The following is a 10,844-nucleotide window of genomic DNA, read 5'->3' on the forward strand; positions in this document are numbered from 1 at the left end:
CACTGTGGGGGCCCATGGCACGGAGGGAACATGGAGCAGGTCTGGCTGGCTTGGCCTCCCAGGGGCTACCTGGCAGGTCTGGCTGATCTTGGGATATCAAGTGCTGCGTCTCATCAGCTCCTGGAGCACTGGGGCTCTGTGCTTTTCTTGCTATAAAAAAGAACCATCTGTCTTTTCAGATGCCCATTGCCAGAACTGGTACTCTCCCTAAAAAAATTTCCTGTACAGAAGGTTATCGCTCAGAAAAAAACCCACCGGCTCTGGCTGGCCGTGGCTGCCTGGGGGCCACCTCTCATCTGCCTCTGAAACACTGGGGCATTGTTCCTTCATTCCTATGGAAAAGAGCTGGCTTTCATGTCCAGGGGCCGTGGCCAAAATTAGAATTTGGCCTCCCAAATTCTTTAAATCCATGGATTGCTCCCAGACAAAAGTAGCCAGGAAAGACAGGTCAGGGCCCTGGGTGAGATATTAGCTCTTTCGGTGCTTCCATCCTCCCTCGAGTGAGAGAAAAGGACAAAGTGCAGGCACACAGAGGAGCAACATGAAGTCACTAAAGTCAGTAAATAGGAAGTTGAGTCCCCAATGGCAGCTATGAGGAGATGCCTTGATCTTGGGGCTGAAATCATCTTGTAAAGCTATGGAGAATGATGTAGTTGATACATCAGACTCTTTTCCCCTATAATACATTGAAGAGTATGGGGAGATGACTTGTTCAGCAAAGGCCTCCATGCTAAAGTAAGCAAATGTTGAAGAAACTCTGATCCCATGAGAATTTTGAACAAAGAGAGAAGAGTGAGGAGACCCTGTGCCCTCAGGGACAGAAAAAGAAGATCTCTGTTCTCAGAGATGAAGATGACTTCAGAAACAGGTGAAGAGAGCCTTTGCTCTTGAACAGCTCATCTTTAAACTCATACCCATAAGCTGACAAGGCCCATAAACACATCAGTGAGAAAGACTGTGATAAAATGGAAGATACTTCACAGCTGCAGATATTCCAGGCAGCTGCTATTCGTGGGAATTGAGAGCCATGAGAGAACTGTTTTCTTATGAAAAAGTCTCCATAGCATGAAAGAGAGGGTCATCTGCTTAAGTGAACTGAAGAAAATAATTCTAGCGTTGGTAAACTGACTGAAAATATTCTGTTTTGTCTCTTTACATTGTCAGTAAGAAAGAAATGGTTTTCGGGAGAGAGGAAGTGTTCTGAAAGTTTTGTTCTGATTCTTATTACTCTTTCTTTTAGTTACTATTAATAAACTTTTCTTTTTACCCATTTATAGTTTTGAGCCTACATTGCCTTTTCCCTAATCCTATCTCACAGCAGGAAATGAGTAAGAATATTCTGGTGAGTGCACTGGTAAATAGCCAGCACTGAACCCACCACACAAAGTGGTGCATTCACCAAGAAATCTCAAACTGGGGAATCAAAACCACTACAGAAACCTTCCTGATGAACTGCATGAGACCAGAGGCACAAAATCAAGGCAGAGCCATGGTTTGTGAGGACTTCCTTGATCCTAATGAGCCCCATGGTGCATTTGGAGATGAGCCCTTGAATATCACGGCCTGAGAGAAGATTGCACAAACCTTTCCTGGAGTCCAAGTCAGAGGAAACAGCCAAAGTTTCTCAAAGCATTAATGGGTCCCACTAAGGTCCACTCCCATCACAGGCTCTCAAGGGACTCCTTGGAGGAGAGAATTGGAGGCCAGGATGGCACAAAAACCTCTCAGAAACTCAGTCTGAGGAAAGGAAAATCCAAAGTACTTTAAAAACTTGAGTATCTCAAAGTATTAATGAGTCCCACTGTGTGTCAGTACAAAGCTCTCAAGGGACTCATTAAAGCAGGTAACTGGGGCCATGATTGCAAAACCTCTAACAGAGTCTGTATCAAAAAGAAAACACCAAGTACCTTAAAATAACTGAAGTACCTTGAAGCATTAATGAGCCCCACTGAGTGTTGTTACTGACAAAGCCTCTCTGGGGACTAATTACAGCAGATAAGTTAGACAAGGATTTTGTTAAAAAGATGGAAATTTCCTAAGAATTTATATGCAGTCTCCTACAATTGGAAAATGGCAGGGATGGGGTGGACAAATTATAAAGGATGATTATGAATTATTGGTTTTGAATTTTGAAAAGTGACTGAGAGATCTGAACTGTTACTTTTAGTGATCAGAACGTTCACAGGAGATCCGTAATGTGCTTTCAGCCATTCTGCCCATGGACAGCACCAGCCACATGCTCTCAGTAGTACCTGGTGACATTTTAAGGGAAGCATGGAAAGGAGATCACCTCCACCTGAGAAAGGTTAAAGCCCAGAGAAACTTGGAACAGGTCAGAATGACAGACCATCTCCCCAGAGTGTCTTCACTCATCACATTGCCTCACAGAACTTGCTCTGTTCTCCTGAGGTCATCAGAAATGCTGGGGTTTCTGATATCCAAGAATACCAGGAGAGAAATGGGGGGAGCTTACAAAGAAAACTTCAGACCGCTTAAATGCAGAAGAGTGTCTGTGTGTGTTACAGAGGAGGGGGTATGAGAAATGGCTTTAATTTTGGTTACAGGCATCTCCTCTAACTCTTCACTGTCCTTTACCCATGAACAGGTCCCCATGTGCAGCCCCAGCAAATGTTCAACAGCAGCTCCATCAGCCACTTCCTCCTGCTGGCATTGGCAGACACGCGGCAGCTGCAGCTCCTGCATTTCTGCCTCTTGCTGGGCATCTCCCTGGCTGCCCTCCTGGGCAATGGCCTCATCATCAGCGCCGTAGCCTGCGGCCACCACCTGCACACGCCCATGTTATTCTTCCTGCTCAACCTGGCCCTCAGCGACATGGGCTCCATCTGCACCACTGTCCCCAAAGCCATGCACAATTCCCTCTGGGACACCAGGAGCATCTCATACAATGGATGTGTTGCACAGGTCTTTTCCTTTCTGCTCTTTATCACAGCAGGGTATTCACTCCTGACCATCATGTGCTATGACCGCTACGTGTCCATCTGCAAACCCCTGCACTACGGGACCCTCCTGGGCAGCAGAGCTTGTGCCCGCACTGGCATATTTGTTCAATTGAAGCCTCCCTCCATCTCCTCCCCATCCCTGGATCTGGCCCTGTCAATTCTGTACTCAGTGGTGCCTCCAGCCCTGAACCCCCTCATCTACAGCCTGAGGAACCAGGAGCTCAAGGCTTCAGTGTGGAGACTAATGACTGGATGCTTTCAGAAACATTAATCTCCTGGCCAATTTCTGCAAATCACTTGTAATAAAACTTCTCCTTGATAATTCTTGGTTTCATTTTGGAGGTCCTTTTTCTGTGTTTTACATTTCAATGTTGTCCTCAAAGAAATATCTTGTTTGTGCCATTTCTCATTTTGTTTCTCTCCACCTTCCCTCTTTGCATCACCTTTGCTTTCTTTTCTTATCCCTAGTCAAAATATATTCCTATTGCCCACCCCTGTTCTTCCCTTCCAAATACCCATCCCTGTTTGCCCTTTCCTCTCTGGCTCCACTCCCCATTGCAGTTCCTGACTTGGCACCATGGGAACTTGGAAAAGACTTCAGAGATTATCAAGTCCAACCTGTGCCCTGACACTGCCTTGTCTCCCCTGGGCCTCCTCTTCTCCAGGATAAACAACTCCAGCTCCGTCAGCCACTCCTCACAGGACTTGTGCTCCATAGCCCTCACCAGCCTTGTTGCCCTTCTCTGGACATGCTCCAGCCCCTACATGCCCTTCTTAAACTGGGGGGCCCAGAACTGGACACAGCACTCGAGGTGCTGCCCAACCAGTGCGCAGCACAGGGGAAGAATCACTGCTCTGCTCCTGCTAGCCACACCATTCCTGATCCACAGGAGTGCCAGGGCTTGGATGAGGGAAATGGTGGGGAGGGGGTGGTAGACACAGTCTGATTGACTCTCAGCCGTGAAGGGTCTTGATTTTCATACCTATTCAGTCTGCATTAGAAGGTGCTGGGGGTCAATATCAACTGGACATTGCTGATATCAATCTATAAACAGGAAAACTAAACTAAACAGAACAAACTGTTCTCTCTACATTGTTTTCAACATAGTATATTCATTTTGAATACACTTCTGAAACCTGTCTAATTAACCACAGAAAACTTGAAAACTTCTCTTATTCCAAATGGCTTTTTTTTCTTTAAGCATTTTGAACAAATGTTTAAGAGCTTTTCCCACTGAATTCACGAACTGAAGAATTCAAGAAAGAAGAGACCTCTGGAATACTAGAATTCCAAGTGGCTGAAGATCCATCCTTATGTTAGCAGAATGAACAGAAATGGGCACAGCTTTGTGGCTGCCCCACAGCTGGAGGGCTGGGCCTGGAGCAAGAGCAGCTCTTGAGGGCCCCAAGGCTGGGGCTCTTGTGCTGCCCTGGGCACATGGGATGGCAGCAGGGGCTGCAGAGCTCTCAACACCTGAGCCAGAGGGGAGCAGGACAGCCAGGGAGCCTCCTTTGGCCTTGGCCCAGCACCTTCCCCCATGGCTGGGGCTGAGTCCTGTGTGAGCTGCAGCTGCTGCTGTGCCCTTGGCAGTTAGCTTCATAATATACAAGCAAATCTTTATTATCTGGGTTGTTTGTGTACTTTTAAGAGATGGCAAGTTTTCCCATCAAGAACAGGAATTTCATGGATTTAACGGATTTTGCTGCTGATGGCAGGAGAAGAAATACTGTTTTTCTCTTCTCTCTTCACCACCAACATTCAGTCCAATATTTAATGCCGCCTTTCCTTCAAGTGTTTCCAGCTCTCCTGGTTAAATGGCCATGTCTAAGGAGATCTCTTTCATTTATAGCTTCTGGATCTATGTCCTTCCTGTTGCTCCCAGATTTCCTCCTGCAGCTGTTCTCTGGTCATTCCAATGTGTCTCCCTTGACTGGCTTCATGCTTTGAGCTTCAGGGAGTTGCCCCACTTTCAGAAGTTTCAATAACATCTTAGTCAGCATCTTACTTGTAGTTTTATCTTTCATATCACCTCTTCTTATGTCTTTGTCTAAAATCCTTCCTGTATGGCAATCTCTTGTGGATGGTGGACATGTCAGATGTTACTGGGATGTCACAAGGAGCTGAGGGAAGGGTTTTTATGTTTATTAAATTTTATCATGTTCACAACTTTTATGTCGTCCATGAAGAGAAACCCTTTCTGTGCCTCTGAGTCTCACCAGTTCCTGGTCCCTCAAAGGACACAAACCTGATCAGTTGTGGTTCCCACTCCAGTGGCTGCACTTGGACCACCCTCCATAGTCAGAGCTGAGCTCCCTTGTCCCAGAAAGTCCCTGGGAAAGGAGGGATGAAACAGGACTGGCTGTGGGGATCAGGGCCAGGGCAGAGCCAGGGAGAAGAATTACTTTTGCATTTGATGGAGCTGTGCCTTCCCTTGGCTTTGTTGGCTGACAATCAATGAACATCCCTCTGTGTCTTGGGCAGCTCCTTCTCCAAGGAAAGCAGGTGGGAGTTGGAACCAAGGAGCTGAAAGCTGCAGGTGCAGCCTGGGCTGGAGGGAGCTCAGATTTGCACAAGGCTGCTCTGAGTGCCAGGGCTTGGATGGGGGAAATGGTGAGGTGGGGGTAGGGACAGAGTCTGATTGATTGTCAGCCATGGAGGGTCTTGATTTTCATGTCTGTTCAAGCTGCATGAAGAGGTACTTGGACACAATGTCAATTGGAGATTGCACATATCAAGGAATTACCAGTAAAAAAAAAATATTGTAGGACTAAACAAATCTTTTCTCACTGACTTTTTCAATATAGTGTATTCACTTTGAATAGGCTTCTGAAATCTTTCTAATCAACTACAAAATATTTGGAAACTGAAATCAAATTATTCCTGGAGGCTTGGATTGTTAAGGTGTTCTGAATGTCAATGAGCCCTGGGACACTGAATTCCTGCACTGAAGAGCTGAAGGCTGAACAAGCCTCTGGAGCAGTAAAATCCAGCAGCAGCCTCCAAGTTGCTGAGGATGTCAGCAGCCCCCACTGAGGCCATCCCTGCCCAGAGACCGTGGGGGAATGGGCAGACAAGGAGAGCATCCCTGGAGCTGGGGCAGCAGAACTCAGAGGCACCAGCGGCTCCAGCTGGAAAATGGAGTGTGGAATGGGGCTGGGAAAAAACACTTCTCAAAGCATTACCTTGGCCCATTCAACTTCACAAACTCTAAGCCTGTTCAATTTTAAGTTACTCAAAATTTGCAAGAGGAGGGAATTAGAAGTAGACACAGAGAGAGAGAAAGACAAAAAAAGATTTAAAGAAACACACACACAGCTACCAACTCCTGGACTCCAGCAGTGTTCAGATGCAAATTCCAGGAGGAGGTAGAGTCAAGATGTGTGCTTGCCTTGTGGTCAGCCTTCCATACCCTTGACCTTCCTGGACCCTTTCCCCAGGTGGCACCTGGGGTCATTTGGTCACTCAGAGGCTGGGCTGGGGGCTCCATAGGTGGCTGTGGAGCATTGCCTGTGCTGTGCCAGGGACTGGCAGCCACTGCTGGGCTGGGATAGAGGCTCTGGGGGGATTGGGGTTCCCAGGGCAGGGCAGAGCTGGGGTTCCAGGGCAGGGCAGGGCTGGACCTGCCCCTTCCCTCCCCACACAAGAAATGTTTCCAGCCAACAATCTCCTCCTGTCTGTCACAGTAGGGAATGTTGGAGGTGAAATCCCAGTTCTGGCCATGGGCACCTGGATGAGAAGGACAGTTCTTTTCCATAGGAAGGAAAAGACAGAGCTCCAGTATTTTGAAGGCAGGTGAGAGCTTCTCTAGTCCACGACCAGCCAGACTTGTCAGCAATGGCAGATTTTGTCTGGGAGCAGTGTTTGGATGTAGGGAATTTTTGAGGTTGAAACCCAATTTTGGCCAGGGTCGTCTGGAGAAGCAGGATGGTTCTTTCCCATAGGAAGGAGAGCACAGAGCCTTCCCAGTGTTCTGGGGACAGCTGGGAAGTGACCCTCATGAAACCATTGCCAGACAGACTTCTCCTGACAATATCCTTATGGGAACAATCCCTGGATAGAAGGAAATTTGGTGGTGAAATCCCAGTTCTGGACATGGGTGCCTGGAGGAGAACAACAGTTCATTTCTATAGGAAGGAAAGCACAGAGCACCAGTGTTTCAACAGCAGATGAGAAGAGACCCTCAACATGCCAAGGTCAGCTGGTCTAGTCATGGGCCCAGGAGGCCAAACCATTCAGAGCTGTTCCACTTTTCCTTTGTTTTATGGTGCCCCATAATGTCACAATGGTGCCTGGCTTCCATGAGACCTTGCAGTCACAATGGTCCCATGAGGCCGTGCAGTGTCACAATGGTCTCTGTGGTTCCCCAGGCCTCACAATGTCACATGACTCCTCTGTTCCATGAGCCCTGCAATGTCACAATGAACCTTTGGACCCTGGGGGTTTGCAGTGTCACAATGGTCTCCTTTGGCTCCACAGTGTCCCAATGCACCATTGATGACATGAGACCCTGCAATGTCACAATGGACTTTTGGTTCCATGCAGCCCTGCAGTGTCACAAAGGCCTCTTGGTTTCATGAGGCCCCACAGTATCACAATGGTCCTCTTGGGGACCCCCAGGGTCACAATGGTCTCACTGGTTCCATGAGTCCCCTCAATGTCACATGGCCCCTTGGTTCCATGAGATTGTGAAGTCTCTTAATGGTGTCTCCATTGTTCCATGAGGCCTTGCAATGTCACAATGAACTTTTGGCTCCATAGGGTCTCACAGTGTCACAATGGTCCCTTGTTTCCATGACACCCCAAAGTGTCATAATGGTCTCTACGGTTCCATGAGGCTCTCACAGTGTCACAATGGAGCCTTGGTTTGATGTGGCCTCCCAGTGTCACAATGATCCCTACATTCCATGGACCCAAATAGCATCAGTACAGTCCCCTTGGTTCTATGAGGCCCAGCAAAGTCACGGTGCTCTCCATGATTCCATGAGGGCCCATAGTGTCACAATTGTCCCTTGGTGTCACAGGGTCCCACAGTGTCACAATGGTCCCTTGGTCTCACAGGGCCCCACAGTGTCACCATTCCCAGTTCCCCTAGGCATTAATTCTTTTTTTTTCTCTGGCTGTTTTCTACTATGTCAAAAGGATCCACCATCTCTGAAACCGCTCTTTAAACACTCTCATGGCTCTCCTCCACTGTCCTCAGTCTCCACCCCACAGAGCACAGAGTTCCTTTGTCCCTATACAGTGCTCATGTGCCCAAGGCCTCCAAACATCACCTTGGGAGATCTCTGGCCCCTCTCCAAGGTGTTTCCAAATGAAAATATTTAGCTCATAGTCTGAGAAAATCATCAGAGGACAGGGCCAGCCTGACTTGTCTGTTCTGGCTGCTTTTGTCTGGGAGCAATCCTTGGATATACAGAATTTGGGAGACCAATTCTAATTTTGGCCATGGTCCCTGGACAAGAAGGCTGGTTCTTTTCCATAGGAAGGAAGGAAGGAACAGAGCCCCTGTGTTTCAGAGACAGATGAGTGTAGCCATGATATTTTATGAAAAATGGTTTTGTCCTGAGAGATTCCCTTGCAAAGACGAAATTTTTTAGGAAGAGTACCAATTTTGGCAATGGGCATCTGAAAAGACAGATGGTTCTTTTCCATAGCAAGGAAGGCACAGAGCCCCAGTGCTCCAGGAGCTGATGAGAGGCAGCCCTTTACATCCCAACATCAACCAGACCTGTCAGGTGGCCCCTGGGAGGCCAAGCCAGCCAGACCTGTTCCCTGTGTTCCATGGGGTCCCACAGTGTCCCAATGGTCCCTTGCTTCCATGAGGCCCTGAGGTGCCATAATGACCCCTTGGTGACACGAGGCCCTGAAGGGCCCTAATGGTCTCCATGGTTCCATCAGGCCCTTCAGAGTAATAATGGTCTCTGGGGTCCATGAAGCCCCGCTGTGTCACCATGGCCCCTTGCTTCCATGGGCTCCATTGTGGCACCACACTCCATGTGGGTGCCACAATGATCCCCTTGGTTCCATGAGGTCTCCACAGTGTCACAGTGATCTCCATGGCAAGGAAAGAACCCAGCCCCAGTGTCAGTCAGGGGCAGTCACCAGAGGCCAAGGCCAGCCAGACTTGACGGAACTGGCAGATTTTGCCTGGGAGCAACTCTTGGATATACAGAATTTCAGAGGCGAAATCCCAATTTCAGACATGGACACTGGAGAAGGATGACTCTTTTCCATAGGAAGGAAAGCACAGAATACTGGTGATGTTTGAGGGGTAGATGAAAGGCAGCCATCAGAGGCCTAGGCCAGCCAGACCTCTTGTCCTGGTAGCTTTTGTCTGAAAGCAACCCTTGGATATAGGGAATTTGGGAGGTAGAACCCCAATTTTGGCCGTTTCTGCAGAGATAAGAAGGACGGTTCTTTCCCATAGGAAGGAAAGCACTGAGCCCCAGTGTTCTGACAGCAGAGGAAAGGCAGCCCCCAGGAGGCCAAGGGCAGCCAGACCTGTCTGTCCTGGCAGCTTTGACTGGGGAGCAATCCTTGACTATCCTGAGTTTTGGAGGTGGAATCCCAATTTTCGCCATAGTCAAGATGGACGTTTTTTCCTATAGAAAAGTAAAGTCCAAATGTTTTGGAAGAAGATGAGAGGTGGCCACCCTTAGGCCAATCCAGCCAGATTTGTCTTTCCTGGCACTGTTTGTCTAGGGGCTATCCTTGGACATAGGGCATTTTGGAGGCGGAATCTCAGTTTTGGCCATGGGTGCCTGGACAGGAAGAAGAGTTCTTTTCATTAGGAAGGAAAGCATAGAGCCCCAGTGTTTCAGAGGCAGATGAGTGCCAGCCCTCAGGAAGCCAAGGCCAGCCAGACTTGTCATTCCTGGCAGCTTTTGTCTGGGAGCTATCCTTGGATAAAGGGAATTCCAGAGGCAGTTGCCCAATTTTGGCCATGGGTGCCTGGTTGAGATGGATGGTTTTTTCCCATAGGAAAGAAAAGCACATGATCCCAGTGTTTCATAGGCAGATGAGAGGTGGCCCCCAGGTAGCCAAGGCAGCCACATCTGTCTCTCCTGGCAGATTTCATCTGGGAACAATCTTTGCATACAGGGAAATTTGGAGAAGGAATCCTAATTTTGCCCAGAGGCCCCTGGAGGATCAGGACAGTTCTCTCCCATAGCAAAGAAAGCCCAGAGCCCCAGAGCTTCAGGGGCAGAGGAGAAGCAGCCCTCGATATGCCAAGGTCAGCCAGATCTGTCCAGCAGCCCCCGGGGGGCCAAACCAACCACAGCTGCTCCCTGTCCCCTTGGTTCCATGGGGCCCCACAGTGTCCCAATGGTCTCCTTGATTTCATGAGTCCCTGTAGTGTCACAGTGTTCTCCTTTCTTCTGCAGTGTCACCATGGCCCCTTGGCCCCCTGCGGCCCCGCTGTGTCACAATGGCTCCTTGGTTCTACGGGCCCCACAGCTTCACCCGTGACCCTTGGTTCCATAGGGGTTGTCATGGATTGACCCTGGCACAGTGCCAGTGCCCCCATGAAAGGTGTATTTCCAAAATGGTTACTGTGAGATGTGACCTGGAAACAGAACAAAGCAGGCTCCAACTTGGGAATGGAGGGAAAAGACAACACTTTATTAATCTACAACATAGAAACAAAAGGGAAAAAAGAAAAAAACACACACAACAATCCACAATGGAACACTTCCAAAACACTCCTCCTCCCCCCACCCCTCTAACATTCAATCCCCTCTAACACATCAATTCTCAGTCCAATACCCTCCTCCACACAAGCTCCCCCCAGTTCATCAGGAGAGAGGAGTCTCCCTCTTGCACCATGGGCCTCCCCATGAAACACAGTGGAACCTCCTGTGCTTCTGTGTCACACGTGGCAG

The sequence above is a fragment of the Passer montanus genome, unplaced genomic scaffold (assembly GCF_014805655.1).
Source record: "Passer montanus isolate IOZ18808 unplaced genomic scaffold, ASM1480565v1 scaffold183, whole genome shotgun sequence".
Lineage (NCBI taxonomy): Eukaryota > Metazoa > Chordata > Aves > Passeriformes > Passeridae > Passer > Passer montanus.